The sequence below is a fragment of the Rhinolophus ferrumequinum genome, chromosome 6 (assembly GCF_004115265.2).
Source record: "Rhinolophus ferrumequinum isolate MPI-CBG mRhiFer1 chromosome 6, mRhiFer1_v1.p, whole genome shotgun sequence".
NCBI lineage: Eukaryota > Metazoa > Chordata > Mammalia > Chiroptera > Rhinolophidae > Rhinolophus > Rhinolophus ferrumequinum.
The window spans coordinates 30,027,139-30,044,051 of record NC_046289.1 but is presented as its reverse complement, the minus strand read 5'-3'; the positions used below and the strand labels follow the sequence as shown (position 1 = coordinate 30,044,051).

Genomic DNA, 16,913 nt, shown 5'->3' with positions numbered 1-16,913 from the left:
TTCCCTCTGATCTCTTCTCCAACTGTGATGGTTAATTTTATGTGTCAATGTGACTGGGCTAAGAGATGACCAGATAGCTAGTAAAGCATTATTTCTGGCTGTGTCTGTGAGAGTGTTTCCAAAAGAGATTAGCATTTATATAGGTAGACTGAGTAAAGTGGATTGCCCTCACCAATGCAGGTGGGCACCATACAATCTATTGAGGACCTGAATATAACCAAAAGCCAGAGGAAGACGAAATTTGCTCTCTGGTTGAACTGAAACATTCATCCTCTCTTGCTCTTGGACATTGGTGCTCCTGGTTCTTGGGCCTTTGGATTCCAAACAGGACTAACACCACTGGCTCCCATCTACCCCTTGTTCTCAGGCCTTCAGACTCAGACTAAATTACACTATCAGCTTTCTTGGTTCTCCAGGTTGTGTATGGCAGATCATGGGGCCCTCTTGACTTCCTTAATCATGTCAGCCAATTCCTATAATAAACAAATCTATCTATCTATTTACATTTATATATGAGGATATAGGTGTATATATTATATATGTATATGTACACATATGTGTGTATATACAGAGGGTGCCAGAAAAAAAGTATACACATTTTAAGAAAGTTAAAAAACTGTATTAAAATTATGCTGATGGTAACCACTTTGAGCACCTCTTGTCATTGCATAAGTCAAATGTGACTTGTATTCATCTTTTGTTATTGGTATATACTGAATATTACAATTTTAATACAGTTTTTTTCCTTAAAATGTGTATACATTTTTTTGGAACCCTCTGTATACAAGGTCTGACAATTAAGTTCACGCACTTGCCACCGTGCACTTACATTGGCAGCACTGTACAAACAGCTCAGCAAGGCTTCAGAACCTTGGTATATCAGTGTCTCACAGCTGTGTTTGTATCGACATGTGGTTGTGTCTTGCTGAGTGGAGTTCATTGTTGTTGTTGCATGTTTTTGTGTACTATCGCAAGAATGTCTGAGCTTGAATTAGAGCAATGAACAAATGTTAAATTTCTTGTTAAACTCAGCAAGAGTGGAAGTGAAATCAGGCACGTATTAGTCCAAATTTATGGGGATAATGCCATGAAGAAAACGGCAGTGTACAAGTGGATTAAACATTTTTCTGAGGGAAGAGAATGCGTCACTGATGCAGAGAGGTCAGGGCGGCCAGTAATGAGCAAAACTAACGAAAACATTGCAAAAATTCGCCAAATTGTGCATCAAAATCATCAGCTGACTGTGAAAAGCATAGAAGACCAGTAAACATCAATAGAGAAACTGGAAAATCTTAACTGAAAATCTTGGCATGAGAAAGGTGTGTGCAAAAATGATCCCAAAGGAACTCACCAATGAACAAAAGTAAAGGAGAGACGAAGTTTGCCAAGACCCTTTGCAGAGGCAAAACAATGTTTTGGGTCATGTTATCACTGGTGATGAAACATGGGTGTACCAATACGACCCTGAAACAAAGCATCAAAGTGCACAATGGAAGTCAGCCAATTCTCCACGACCAAAAATGTTCCATCAGTCCAAATCAAGAGTCAAAACGATGCTGTTATCCTTTTTTGATATCAGAGGGATTATTCATTATGAATTGTACCAGTTGGACAAATAGTTAACCAAGTTTACTATTTGGAAGTGCTGAAAAGGCTGTGTGGAAAAGTTAGATGAAAACGACCTGAACTTTTCGCCAACAATTCATGGCTCTTGCATCACTACAATGCACCAGCTCACACAGCACTGTCTGTGAGGGAGTTTTTAGCCAGTAAACAAATAACTGTATTGGAACACCCTCCCTCTCATCTGATCTGGCCCCCAATGACTTCTTTCTTTACCCAAAGATAAAGGGAATATTGAAAGGAAGACATTTTGATGACATTCAGGACATCGAGGGTAATACAACAACATCTCTGATGGACATTCCAGAAAAAGAGTTCCAAAACTGCTTTGAAGGGTGGACTAGGCACCGGCTTCGAAACATAACTTCCCAAGGGGAGTACTTCGAAGGTGACCATAGTGATGTTCAGCAATGAGGTATGCAGGACTTTTTCTAGAATGAGTTCGTGAACTTAATTGTCAGAACGCGCGCTTGTGCGTGTTTGTGTGTGTGTGTGTGTGTGTGTGTGTGTGGATATACGTATATATCTGATTGGTTTTATTTCTCTGGAGAACCCTAATACACCAGTGTCTTCCTGCTCTCTCCTACGCTTCATGGCTTTGGTGTTGGCAGAGTTGTTTATTATAGCCATCACTAGCCAATTAAAATGTACTTTTTCTTCTGGGCTGGTAAAATGGCCAATCATAGGACATTGCCTATGACTTTTTTGGCTTAAGTTCTTGGCTATTTTCTTCAGTGGTTTGTGTTAGTACTGGCCAGTTATGAGTGCTATGTGCTGATAAACTGGGGCAGTGCTGTGAGACCACAAAGGGCCTTTCCAACACTCAATGATTGACAGGAAGTAAAGCCACAGTCATGATTTCTGAAAACGGTGTGATTACATTGCAACAAAGTCCTATCTTTATCTAAAACTTGCCATACATTATTCTGTTTGATCTTCACAACCTTGTGATATAGTAGGACAGGTACTCTGTTATTCCCGCATTACATTTAGGAATGAAAATCAGAAAGACTAAGTGACTCAATTACTCAGAATGAAAGCATTCAGGTTGTATCATTTCACCAATCACTGACAAATTATTTAATCTCACTCATAGAGATATTATCATATATGAGTAGATGCTTTTTGTTAACCACCAAGATCCACCAAATGAGTGCAGTTAGACAGCATGGCCAGGATTGCATTGATTAAAGACCACATTTAATGGAGCCTTAAACTGTGTCCGAACAGCTTTTCCCTAAAGTAGTGGAATGGCTTCTGTCTGAAGCACTCTCTTTGAGTGAACCAGTTTGTTGTAATTTCATGGCTGACTCACAGGCTCTGCTTCCCTCATCAGGTATGAATCAGATAAATTAAAGAAATAACTAAATTCATTTTGCACATGTTTCCAAGTCAATAGGCTTAGAGTGAGGGCCTGTATTTCACTCCACACTTACCCAATAAGGGTATTGGGCTTTGGGGTCATTGTTTTCCTTGCTATACAGATGTCCCTTACACTACAGTCTAGATACCATCAGTGTGTCTAGTAGTCTATCTAGCTCACCATAAATATACAAACACATCGCCAAGCACTTCCACATGGAAGTAACCAATCTTTAATGTTTTTTTAGAAAAATAAGGAGACCATAATAAAGTTTATGCTATGTATAACTGTCACTTTTTAAAATCCCTGTCAATGGACTGTTGTGAAATATTGGCAAGTAGAAGTGACAGAGTCTCCTTTAGCCTAAATTTTCCTCTGGACTAAAGACTAAAGAAGGCTACACTGAGAGCTCAAATAGAAAAGGCTTGCTGTGAACAAGCACACATCTTTAGAGGAGAAATCAGTGTTTCCTCTGCCTCCTGTTTCTGGTGAAACATCCAGCAGTGGAGGGAGTTCTGTGGGAGTGAGTGATGAAAGCTCACCTCAGGAGGTGCAGCTGTGTGCAGGTTTAGAACAAAAACAACAAGTTTGCTCCCTGAAGATCTGGTAAGTATTAGGAAGAAGTAGGAACACCGTCATCCTTCTTTGCTCTTGACAGGTATTGCCTAAGTTATTTGCCAAAAGGACAGAGCACAGGTTTCCAATAAGTCTTTCAGGTTGAGATAGCACAGAGCTCATTATCAGATTAGAGATTGAAAGCTACCAGGGTGATGGCTGCTGGGCAGACCTTCACCGCCCTGAATCACTCTTCCTGAGGCTGTCCACCCACACAGCTTTATAACTACGGTCATCTATCAAGTGTCTCTAGTATATGTGTGAGGCTCAAGTACTCAGATACTTTTTAGGCCTTATTTTGTCAGACTTTTCATCAGATAAATCATATTTGATCAGTCTTTACTTCTTTAAATTCTCCTTTTTTCTTTGCTACTATGACAATATACTGTCATGGGTTTTCTCCTTCCCCTCTGACAACCTCTTCCTTCCAAGTGTTTCACTTGTACCTCCTGCTCTAACTTCCAAATGTCAGAGCTCCTAAAAGCACATTCCCAGCCGCTATTCCTTTCTCTATCCAGACTTTCTCCTAGGTGATCTCTTTCATTTCATCATTTGAAATGTTGTCTGTATACTGCTCATACCAAAATTTTTCTCCACAGAGATCCCTCTTCCAAGTTCCAGATGCCGCTTATCCAACAACTTTTGTGTTATCTTACCTTGGATGTCTCAAAAGCTCCTCAAATTTAACTAAATAAAAACAAGTCTTGATCGAAAAGAAGGTCTGAGACTTCCTGCCTAGATTTTGATCCAAAGGACAGACAGTCACCTATTCAGGGAGAATCACTTCTGGTGAAGGTAGACTAGATAAATTAGCCCAACTTTCCCACTAAGAAAAACAGAAAAGTTGGGGAAACCATTCTAAACCTGTTTGAGGGCATCAGAGAACTAACATGGCAGCGAATAAGTATGCAGCCTAGACCTAAGAAAAGAGGAAACCCAGAGAAATGAAATGAGCCCAGCTTTGGGGATTAGTTTTTTCCTCAGGAGGTCTTTCAGTTCATGTAGAGATGGCCAAGAGGCAAAAAAACTGAATAGAGCTTTCAACAAACTTATGAGGCAGGGGACAAAAATGAGAGTTTGGGGCCTGCCAAGGAAGGGAATCCTCGTAAACTCCCCAGGCTTTTGTTTGGAACCCTGTACTAACCAGTGTTATCCAGAGAAATAGAACCTGCAGGATATGTGTGTGTGTGGACAGAGAGAAAAAGAGAGAGAGGGAAACAGAAAGAGAGAGAGAGACAGAGAGAGAGAGAGAAAGAGAGAGAGAGAGAGAGAGAGAGAGATAAACACAGAGAGAGGGAGAGAGAGAGAGAGAGTTCAAGGAATTGGCTCATGTGATTGTGGAGACCAGATAGAAAGTTCAAAATCTTCACAGCTGGCTGTCTGGCTATAAACCCAGGGAAGAGCTGATATAGGAGCTCAAGTTTGAAAGCAGTCTAGAGTCAGAATCCCCTCTTCTTCAGGGTACTCCTGTCTTTTTCTCTGAAGGCCTTCAGCTAATTAGATGAGGACCACCCACATTGTGGAAGATAACATGCTGCACTCAAAATCTACTGATTTAAATGTTAATCTCATCTTAAAAATACTTCTACAGCAACATCTAGACTGGTGTTTGACCAAATATCTCGGTACCTTGGCCTAGTCAGGTTGACACATAAAATCAACCATCACAGGTCACAGACCACTGCTGATCCGAGAACCACACTTTGAGTAGCACTTGTCTAAGACTTTGGCATTATTTGGTACGAGGAAAAAGTTCTAATTTATATTAGACTTTGATAAGTCAAGGCTCTATAATATAATCTCTAGGGAAACCAATAGAAGAAGAGTAAAATAATGTTTAACTTGGGATAACAGAAAATAATCCAAAGACAAAAGATTAAAAATAAAACAGAATAATAGAATAGGTAGAACAAATAAAAAGCAAACAGTATGATGGTAGGTTTAGGTCCATTAAAAGATAAAGATTGTCAGGATGGATTTTTAAAACATTATACACTGCTTAAAGAGATGAAGTTAAGTATCACATAGAAAGGTCAAAAGCGAGAGAATAGGAAAAAAATATAATATGAAAACACTAACCAAAAGAAAACTATGGTAGCTATGTTATTATCAGATAAATAAGACTTTAGAACAAAAAACATTATTGAAGAAGAAAATTGCATAAAAATAGAAAGGTCAATACACCAGGAAGATATAACAATCCTACATTTGCTTGTATCTTGTAACATAGCTTCAAATATATAAAACAAAAAATACAAAAAGAGAAATGTGTAAATCCACAATTACAGTGGAAGATTTTAATACACATATCGCATAGCTGGAACAAATGGTCAAAAAATTAGGTAAGAACACAGAAGGCTTAAACAATCTAATTAACAAACTTTTCCTGATGGATATAGAGATGGAGATGGAGATGGAGAGGGAGAGGGAGAGGAAGAGGGAGAGGGAGAGAGAGAGAGAGGGCGAGAGAGAGAGAGAAACACTGCACTCAATGACTGCAGAATACATATTCTTTTCAAGAACACCCAGCACATTTGTCAAAACTGCCATATTCAGAGCCATAAAGCAAGGCTCAACATTTCAAAAAATCAAAATCATCTCAGAGTATATTCTTTGGTTTCAGTGGAATTAAGCTGAATAAATAGAAAAGGCTTATATTTGGAAATTAAGAAGTAAACTTCTAAATACCTATGAGCCAAAGAAGAAATCACAAAGGAAATTATATAACCAATATTAACACAATGATTTAAAAATATTCATTCAAATCACTCTTATATGGACATTTATAGCCCTTAAGGCATACAATTGATAAGAAGGAAGGCTGAAAATCAAGCACTAAGTATTCACTTCAGAAAAAGAATAGAAAATTTAGCCCAAAGAAATGAGAAAGAAGGAAGTAGTAAAAATAAGAACATACATTAATAAAAAATAAAACAGATATATAAGAGAACAGTAGGTTTGTTGAAAAGACTATTATAGTGATAAACTCCTTTTAAAAAAGACACAAATAATTAATGTCAAGAATGAAATCATACAAACATGGAAAGGATAATAGAAAGATAGTATTTTGAAAAAACTAGATGCAATACATTTGAAAATTTAGATGAATTAGATACATTCCGTAAAACAATGCAACCTAGCAAAACTAAAATTAATTTACAAATTAATTCATTGTTCAAAAACTTTCTCACAAACTATTGGCCTAGATGGCTTCACTGTGAATTCTACAAAATATGTCAAGAAGAAATAATGCCAATTTTTCACATATTCTTCCAGACAAGAGAAAAGAAAAGATTACTCTTCAATCCATTTTTTTAAGGCCAGTATAATCTTGACATCAAAGCTGGACCAGGACATTATAAGAAAGGAACATTGAGGCCCATATTATGACATTGACTTTTTTTTTTAATTCTAAACAAATTCTAGCAAATCAAATCCAGAAACGTGTGAAAAAGATTATAGATCACAACCAAGACAGAAATGAAAAAAAAAAGCAAAGTTTGTTTAACATTCAAAAATCATTTAATGCAATCTGCTCCATTAATAAAGTAATGGAGATGAAGCTTATAATCATCTCAATAGATGCAGAAAAAGCAAGTCATAAAATTCAACATACGTGATTTTTTTTTTTTAATTATAAACCGGAAATAGAAAGTAGCATCATTCATGTGATAAAGAATATCTACAAAAAACCTGAAGTTTTTAATGGTTTGTTCCCGATTTACTCTTCTTCCAGTCTTCCCCCATCTCAGTAAAATGACATCTCCATCCATCAAATTGTTAAAGCTGAATATCTGAAAGTTATTGTTTAGAGTTCAGTCTCTCTGTCTCCTACCAGCCTCACTCAATCCATTGCCAATCTATTGATTCTACTTCCAAATGTTTCCAGAGTTCATACACTGTTTCCATCTTTTTCATTACCACTCCTTCTACTGCCATCTCTCACCTGGATTACTACCATAGACTTGTAACTTGTCTCCCTTTGTCTATTCTTGCCCCTCCAAACTATTATTCAGATCCATTAGCAGACAGAGTGATTATCTTAAAATGTCAATCAGATTATATCACTGCCTGTTTAACAACTTCCCAATCTGCTTGGGGAAAAAATCCAAAATTCTTATTAGTGTCTGTATGGCCCATGCCTCATCCGAGCACTCCTTTCCCCCCTCACCCACTACATCCTATTGACCTCTTTCAGTTCTTTGCATTTGGCAGGCTAGTCCCCGCCTCGGCACTGCTGCCTCTATTTGCAATATTCTACCCACTTCTCATTGGCCAACTCTTACCCAACTTATAGCTTAAATGCTACTTTTGCATAGAACCCTTTCTAGCCACCTTATGGTTCCCTTTCTCAGAACCCTATACGTGTCCTTCAGAATTCTTATTATAATTTCTAAGTCTATGTTATTTTATAGTTTTACTTTTTAAACTTCTCTTTTTTCACTACCCTATAAGCACTACAAAGGCAAAAATCCTAACTGTTTTATTCTCTTCTGTTTCATCTCTCTCTAGCCTAGTGCTTAGTACATAATAAGCATTCAATATATTATTATTGAAATAATGAATAAATGAATACTTTATATATTCCAAGTATATTAAAAGTGTGTGTAGCTTTTTTAGTAGATTCCTTCCAATGTGATGACATTTTGAGTCATGATTGTTAGTAACTCTGTCTATAAGCAGTTTCAAGCATATAACCTTGAGCTTCCAGACAAACCTTGACACAAACGAGCACTGTGTCTCAGTTGCACCCTTGCAATTAATTCTAACTCCTAAAAAAAATATCTGGTGACACTAGGATTTGCTATGCATGGATTTTACAAGAAGTTATTGCAAAGAGGCATGAAAGCAACCAAGACAACATATCAAGAGTTAAAACCTTTTACTCAGCTACAAATAGTTTTCTACTGAGCAGACTTCAAAGTCAAGTTAAAAACCTTCATTTTCATGGTAAGCAAATAATGTTCCTAAAAAAAAAATGGAATGTGCAGGCAGTGATATTTATTTATAAATGCCCTATGACCACTATCTAAGAAATGCTAAATGATGGTAAAACTTAAAAAGGCATCAGCACAACCAACACAATCTTTTTGTTAAAATTAATATCCTCCTCATGTGATAATCCTAGCAAAGCAATCTTTATTAGACTTGCAACTAATCTCTAACTCCAGAGGGGTGCAAAACTAATTTGGTTATGCCTCTGTACCTCGTTTTTTCTACCTGCAAAAGGTGACTGCTTATGCTATGTGAAAATAGAACCTATAGAAACCCCATATTCCTGATATACTTTTTTTGTATACTTCATTTAATTCTTTATTACTTTTAAGACATTCTTTTTCCATCAGTAAAAAGAATAGCAGTGATATATATGTCATGGTAGAAAATTAAGAGCTCTTCTATAAAATGCTATGAAAAGAAATTTCAGTTATTGCTGACTATGCCACTTCTTAATTTAAAAAATGACAAAGAAGCCAGTCGATAGAGTTAAGCTGATTCACTTCCCTCTGAACCACTTCCCTCTGAACCAATGACCTGATATACATCCTACATATCCTTCAGAAAAATCTTTCTATATACTCACTGAATAGTTCAGAACACCAATATGTAGGTACAGAACAGGAACGTGAGTAAGTCACCCAATATATATCTGGTCTTACTCCCAGCTTTCTACAATGAAGTCCACAGGAGCAGAAGGGGAAGGAAATGCCACAATCCAATGAGGCACAGCTGTCTGAGACCCAGAGCATGGCTTTCCTTCCCTATGACCTGAGGGTCAGTTGTTTAGTTAGATGCAAAGGAAATAAAATTAAAAGGATTCTGAAGAGGAAATGAAAAATGAAAGGTATGACTCAACATTTTTTTTTACTTCTGGTAAAGTCAAATGGTTTCCACCATTGTGCAAACTGCACTGCTTTCTTCCTCTGATCATCAAAGCTTTCTTGAATCCCTTTCCTCCAAAGTCTTGGTTCTATAGCAGCACCCCACCAATGATTTCCTTTCCACAGTAATGAGGGAATTTGTGTTGATCTTCAATAATATGGGCAAACCCTCCTTGGAGGCCGAAATCCACAGAGAAGGAAAGCCTTTTGGTACAGAATATCTGATATCTTTTGAAGAGAGATCAATCAATTTCCTGCTCATAGACTGCTCTTCATCAGATTCCATTATGGCTTTCTTAAAATAGATGGGAGCCATATCACCCACTTCCTTCGAGAAAGGAATGCATTCAGAAGCTGTTTCTTCATGCTCATATTAGTTTCTAAAAAAAAAATGCAGTCCAATCCTTTATCTTCAAACATCTTTACCAATGATTCTATAAACATCTGAATTTCCTCCCAGATGTCTTCATCTAATAAGGTAGCTGCTCTATGGTACTGCAAAGGGACTATCAGGCAGTGCCCCTCAGTAAGAGATTGAAACTTGGGTAAACATAAATAAACCTTAACACCTATTGTAACAATAAGGTGTTTGGGAAATTGAGAACTGTCAAAACTATACAGACATTTTTCTATTTGTGCAGCAAGACTCTGGTGTTCAGCATTAGCTTTTTTCCTCTGGTTCTCTTCCTCTTCGCCAAAGTGTTCTCTCTCAGCTGCTTTGGAGACAAACATGTCATCCAGAGTATAATAGTCCCCATCTGTTTTTCCCATAAACTTAGATGCCATTCTCAGAAAAAGTTTGTTTTGATTTTCGGCTGTTCCCATCTTTTCATTCTTGACTAAATCATTTAGGCTTAGATCATCCTCATCATGAAAGTATTGAATCCTTTCTTTTTCCTCATGGGCTGAAGCCATCTGTCTCTTCTTTCTTCCTCCTTTAGATTCTAGAGGTTTCCCTGGTGTGTTCACAGGCCATACTCTTCCAGACTGATCTGTTCTGACAAGAATCACTTATTGCTAGTCTCCATTCTCTACCCGAGAGTTTTTTGATGATATCTGTGTTATAGTTTTTTTGAATTTATTTGCTTTTTCAAGTTGGGCCTTCCTTAAATTGTTCAGCTAACTCCATATTTCCCATCATCTCTGCCTTGATAATCTTGGCTCCCAACTTGTTCTTCTCATCAACACTCAGAATATGGATGGACTCACCCTCTGAACTACTTCCAGCAAATGACTTTGTGCCCTGTAGATGTTCTTTTTTCAAAGAGTCATCTCTCAAGCTTTCATCCTGTGATTTTTCTCTTGTGTCTTCTGAAATGTGTTGATAGTCAACACTGCAACTGGTTTCTAATGGCTTTTGATTTGAATATTTCCTCTCTCTTTCTCTTTCATCAGATTGACTTCATGATGATAAACTTTCTTCACTGCTCTCTGTGGATTTTTGAAAACCACAATGCACAGAATCCTGAGCGACCAGTGGTGTAGATGAACTAGATGATTCAAAACATCTGCCTTCGGACTGAAATGGCAGTTCTTCGTCATCAGAGGGTCTTAAGAATTCAGCTCTCAAATTTCCAAGAGAAGAAAACTTTTGATTTTGCCTTGGATTGGAGTCTCTTCTGTGTGTTTCTAAAGACCCAGATCTATTGTCTTTTTCATCAACCCTAAACTTCTCTTTATTGTTTATAATATCTGTTGAACTATATCTATCCCTTTGACTTTTATTATATTTTACTAAGTCTGATTTTCTACTATCTTGACTACTTTGTGCTTTACCTGAATATGTTGGTTTCCTCCAATGTTCTCTTCTACAATCTTCTTTTGTGAATGCAGTTTTTCAGCTTCTTTTAATTTTGACTGAAATATTTCCATTGATCCATATCTTTCAGATACAGTGTCTTCAAAATTTCTATTTTGTTTGTCAGCTTGTTCCTTCATTCTTTGATAATACTTCCTTAGCCAGCCAGCTTAATCCACCATCTTCTACTACTGAAACTTTAGTAAACAAATGACACATTACAGTCTTCTGATGGAAGACCTGTCCCACCATCCTTCTAGTACGGAATCAATTCTCTTTCCAACAATTTGGAGTCTTCAAGTGTTTGACTTTGCTCTTGCTGTATTTTCTTTATAGTTTCCTTTTCAGCTTTGAGTGATGATGATTATACAGTTTTAACAGACATGAAACCAACAGTCATTCACGCATCCCTCCAAATAATTTGGTCTTCTTCTTTTTCTGACTTTTCATCTTTCACTTTCCAGGTCTTTGCCTTGCCAGGAGCCTGGGATGGAACAGCATCAACCCACTCATCTTCAGAGCTTGATGAATTATCAGCTGACTCACTGGTTTTTGTTTTGTTTTTTCATATTTCTGTTTCTTGCTCTTTTTTTCTTCTCTTTCATTACTTTTTCTGAATGCTTATCTTTTTTCTTCTTTTTCTTCATGAAGTATTCCTGTGAGAATTATTCAGTCCACTCATTCACATCAGGTGTCATCAATGTATTCTGACCCTGAAGTCGTTGAAGTTCTTTACACCTTTCTTCCTTTTCAAAAATATCTTTAACCTGTTACAACACCTCAGCCCTGGCAATCAGGTCTGCTTTTTACACTCTTCGATATACTTCGTACTTTCCTAACAGACTTTAATTATGGGATCAACTCCCTTACTATCCCAAAGAGAGAAGGAATTTTTTTTTCTTCATTGGTTGAAAGACATGATGAGATTTTGTGCCATGAATGGAACCAGTTCACAACTACAGCTCTTTGTAGGATTAAACCAAAACCAAAATCACCAGCTGATAATTAATACAAAAAAGTAGTCAACTCAGTCTTGTAAACAAGGGTGGAAAAGATGTATCTGCTATCTATAGTCTTACTTGAAGAAAACAAGAAGAGTTCAAATCAATATCAAGCTGTGGACCCAAGGGTACTTGAATGCAAGGGCTTAGAAGCAGTAGGAACTGCTGAGGGCAACAAGAGTTTTGTACTCTCATGGTTGTGAGTTCAAACCCCAGGTCTTTCATATACAAGTTGTGTGATCCCAGGCAACTTATCAAACCTCACTCAGCTTCAATTTCTTCATCTATAGAAAGAGGTTAACAATGCTGCCTCAAAAGTTTCCTGTGAGAAATTAGAGATGATCTACAGAGAGTACCTGGCATAAACAGGAGTTCAATAGATGGTAGTTATTCAGTGGAGTAGATATTGGCCTTTCTTTCGATTCCTCCTTTGTTAAAAATAAATGAAGAAAAGGAGAATGGGAACTAGCAAAATCTATTCTTAAATATTAACATTCCTACTGGGGATGTTAAATACTGTCAAGAAACCTAAAACCTGTCCAAAAAGGAATGTGAGCTAGGTAGAAACATAAGTGATCACCAGGACTTTGTTATCTCACATTCTCAAATTAACATTATCTAATAAACAGAGTGACATCAAATCTGTATTAAATTGAGAATAACTGTTGGAACCCCATAGATGAGAGATAGAAAGGAAGGAAGAATTGGAAGAAGATGGGAGGAAAAGAAAAGGAAAGGGAAGACGTAGAAAGGAAGAGAAAAAGACAGAAAGAAACCCACCAGCTCCGTCTGGATTACAGTTTGCTTATAAGCAAAATGATACAGGCTGTCTTCTTCTTTCTGCCCCATGGCAAAGACCATAGCTGCTTTGTTCACTTCTGCTTGCCCAGTAGTTTGCACAGCACCTGGAATATCATAGGCATTTAATAAATAATTGTGGGATGGGCAAATGAATAAAGGAATGAATGCTACCTATATCTCCAGAGTCATAAATATTTATCCTTTAACCAAGAATTTTAAAACACAGAAAACTGATTTTATGCATTGACTCTAGGTACTTGGAACCAGAATTCCAGAAATGAGTATCTCTAGGTTTGTACCTAGTGGCGGTCACTTAACCGTCTCTCCAGTCATGCAAAATGGCCTTTCAAATAAAGTTTTGAGAGTTCCTTCGGGTGGCCTCAATTTCAGCTCTCAGTCTACCAATATTCATTTGCCTTATGATATAGTTCCTGGTGATATATATTAAAATGCAGAAAGAACTGTTTAGAAACTCTAAGTTGTATTTTAAAAAAATCAAAGATAGAGCTGAGCAATTAAAAATTAGTCAATATAGTATCTGCTCTCATTATTGAGAGATGCTTAATCTTATTATTCAGTTTTGGGAAAGAACAGGAGATGTGCAGTGAAATTCAATACAGACAAAACATATAGCTTCAAATCACCAACAGATAGGGTAATGTGCAATTACCAATTTCAACATGTTTACCTGTCAATCATTATAACTATTTAATCAAAACAGTGTAAGAATATTTTGGTACATTGCATAGTAACATTTTTTAATCTATTAAAAACAGGTCAAATGCCCCATTAAAATTTATGCTTTGGGATATTTCCTAGAATAATTCACGTAAACCCACTGCTACCAAAACACAGAGCTGTGAGAATTAAACCTACTTGTGTACGTAAAAGTGCTTTGCAAACATAGGTCTGTGTATGATGACATTATTGTTTCTTTCTCAGCCAGTTTGCATGTAACGTGTAATGAAATCACCTTCCATCCTTACCTGCCTTTCTATTAGAGGTAGGATTTTTCTTCTTTCCTTCTTAAACTAATGAGATTATAAAAAGCAATCTCATCCCACCAGAAGCCACCATATTTCAGAAATGAAGTGATTTATGGGTGGTAATTACATTGCAAAAAGTTTACATATCATTTGGGCATCTTTCAGGGAAAAAGGTATAGTATGTTACTGCTGTTATTAAACCCCAAAGACCCACTGATCCAGAATATAAAAATCAACCACTTGTTTTGTTAAGTAATTAACTCTTCCCCATAGCTCCCATTCAGAATTAGAATAATCCCGTTCCTCATTGGCAATGAGAGTCCCCAGCAATGTATTAAAAAGGGCTACTGAAAGGTGATGCCAATTAATTGCCAAAAGTAATTGTCATTTTGAAATCACATTATTGTCTAATTTGCTGCCACTAGATCATTAACGTGCCAATTATGCATCCTGCTTTAATGTATTAATAAAAAAAGCAATCATGCATTTATTGCCTGTATAATTCCTGAGATAATTATACAACAGTCTGAAGGTATATTTCTTCTGTGACGCATCAAACTTAGCAACCACAATGAAGGATCTAATGGTTAGAAAATTAACATAGCAGAACTGACTATTAGAGCTAAAACCAAATATCTTCAGCTACTTTATTTGAAGTGCCATAGGGCCATTCCCTGGAATCAAGTTCTGAGGAGGTAAGAGCTTGCTTTCCTCTATATCATCATCTATTCCCTCTTTCTCCATTCTTTCCTAGGTAAATGTGCAGTAGAAAGACAACTTTGTTCCGGAACAACAACAAAAAAAATGATTTCCAGGTTGGTTTACAGGTAATGTACTCCTGAGTAGGCGTGTGGTCCAGGAGAGGCTGCATTTCTAGGCTGCCCATGAACAATTTTCATTTTGAGCAAGTCCCATGACTGCCTAAGGTCGAGGTTGAAGCATCTCTACAGCTTGCAGAAGGAGGCCGGGGGTTGAAGTGGCAGTCTAAAGAGGATGGTTTCTGGGTTTGCTTTCATTATTGTGTTTAAAATTCTGTGAATTCCCAGATTATAGGTTTCCTCTCTCACATAGATATAAAAATCTATTCTTCAGATAAATAAAAATAATTTAAGGAGTCTGTCTTTTGGATTATCTGTCCTCTCCATTTTTAATCTAAGTGAGTTTCAACTCAGTTAAAGTGTCCTTTCTTATCAAAAAAGTTATGGCATTGCATGGTTTTTTGTTCACTCTTCTCCATATTTGCCACATTAAGATTGAAGTAGTTATATTGAGCACTCCCTGGAGCTACATATGTGGCAGAAGAATTCCCCAGGATATTGCGGTATCTGCTCTCTTCTCTCATAAAGGATTCTGTGCAAGTTGCTCCTCCAGCTGTCACAGTCCCACTGATATGCCTTTATTCATTCCTGACATTGTCCAAGTTCAGTAGTCAACAAACTACAGCTGGAAGACCAATCCAGCCCACCTCATGTTTTTGTAAATAAAGTTTTATTGGGACACAGCCACGCCCTTTTGTTTTACGTATTGTATCTGTCTGTGTCTCTCTACAACGGCAGAGTTGAGTAGATGCAACAGAGACTGCATGGCCCACAAAGCCTAAAATATTTTCCATCTGGCCCTTCACAGAAAAAGTTTGCCAATCTCTGTTCTACTGGTTTTGTTAGTTTTTTTTTCAATCTGCCAATTACAGAATCTCCTTCCCCACAAATAAAGACCTTTATTCTTACATTGCTGAATGTTTTTCTTGTCTTCTCTCTGAATTGTTCTTTTTAAATTACAGTATCTTAACTTCTGAAATTTAACTCTCTGTAAAATTTCATCCAAACACTCCCCGGTGACTTTGAGAACAGTTCCCCACGGAAACTCACAAAGGCACTTGACAACATCTCCTTTTGATCAGTAGCCTGATAAGAAATCACCCTCTGAGTGGATCAAAAAAGTTTATTCATCCTTTCAAGTCATAGACTTCTGATAAAGGTCTTTACTATGTTCCAGGCTCTGGTGCTGAGATGCAAAATTCCACACATAAGACACAGTCTCTCCCTACCCAGAAACTCACAATCTGGCAAGGAAGACCTCAAACGATTCAGGGTATTATTGTCGTTGTGATTGTTGTTTGTTTTAACACTTTCTTAGCTATAGGCCAAGAATTGTGCTAAGAGTTTCACATATTAACTCTTTAATCCTCATAATAATCCTATGGGAAGATGCTGGCATTATCCTCATTTTACAGGTAAAACAATCTTAGGTATGCATACGAGAACCTAAACAGGATTAAGAGAACATAAGTAGGATTATGGCAAAGCTTTAGCAATCTGCCCAAAGTCATACATGTATTAAGTAGCAGAGCTGGGATTTGAACCCATGCAGTCTGTCTTCAGAGTCAAAACCCCAAACGACTCTGTCAATCGCAGCTTTTTTGTCTCTGCCCATGACCTGAGAGGAGACACTGCTCTCACAGGGACACTCCTACACTCCCCATCGCAGAACACACAGCGGATCTGAGTAATGCTGTGCTGACTCACACACTCCCTAGCACAGCCTGCTCCTCTTGGAGGAAAGGTGGGTGGGTGCTGGCACCTTCAGACTCCCAGTGGCAGGCCTGGCAATCTGGGGATATTCTGATTTCCTAGAAAATGATTCTCTAATCAGACAAGAGCCTCTCAAAAAAGAAAAAGGTGGTTCTAACTCCTCTGTAGTGGGAGAAGAAAGGTATTATCTTTTAGCAAAACTGTTGGCAGCTACTTCTGACTTCTAAGGGAAAAGCAAAATTCTCTCTAGGGAAGGCAATTCTTTAGTTTAGGAAAATACTTTGATGCATCTTCATGGCAGGTTTTTATTTTGGAC

General features: G+C 37.4%; 1 pseudogene; it reads right to left on the bottom strand.

The window, feature by feature from the left end:
• Nucleotides 1–16,913, bottom strand: part of LOC117023110 (CWF19-like protein 2) — a 90,970-nt pseudogene that overhangs the window by 56,525 nt on the left and 17,532 nt on the right.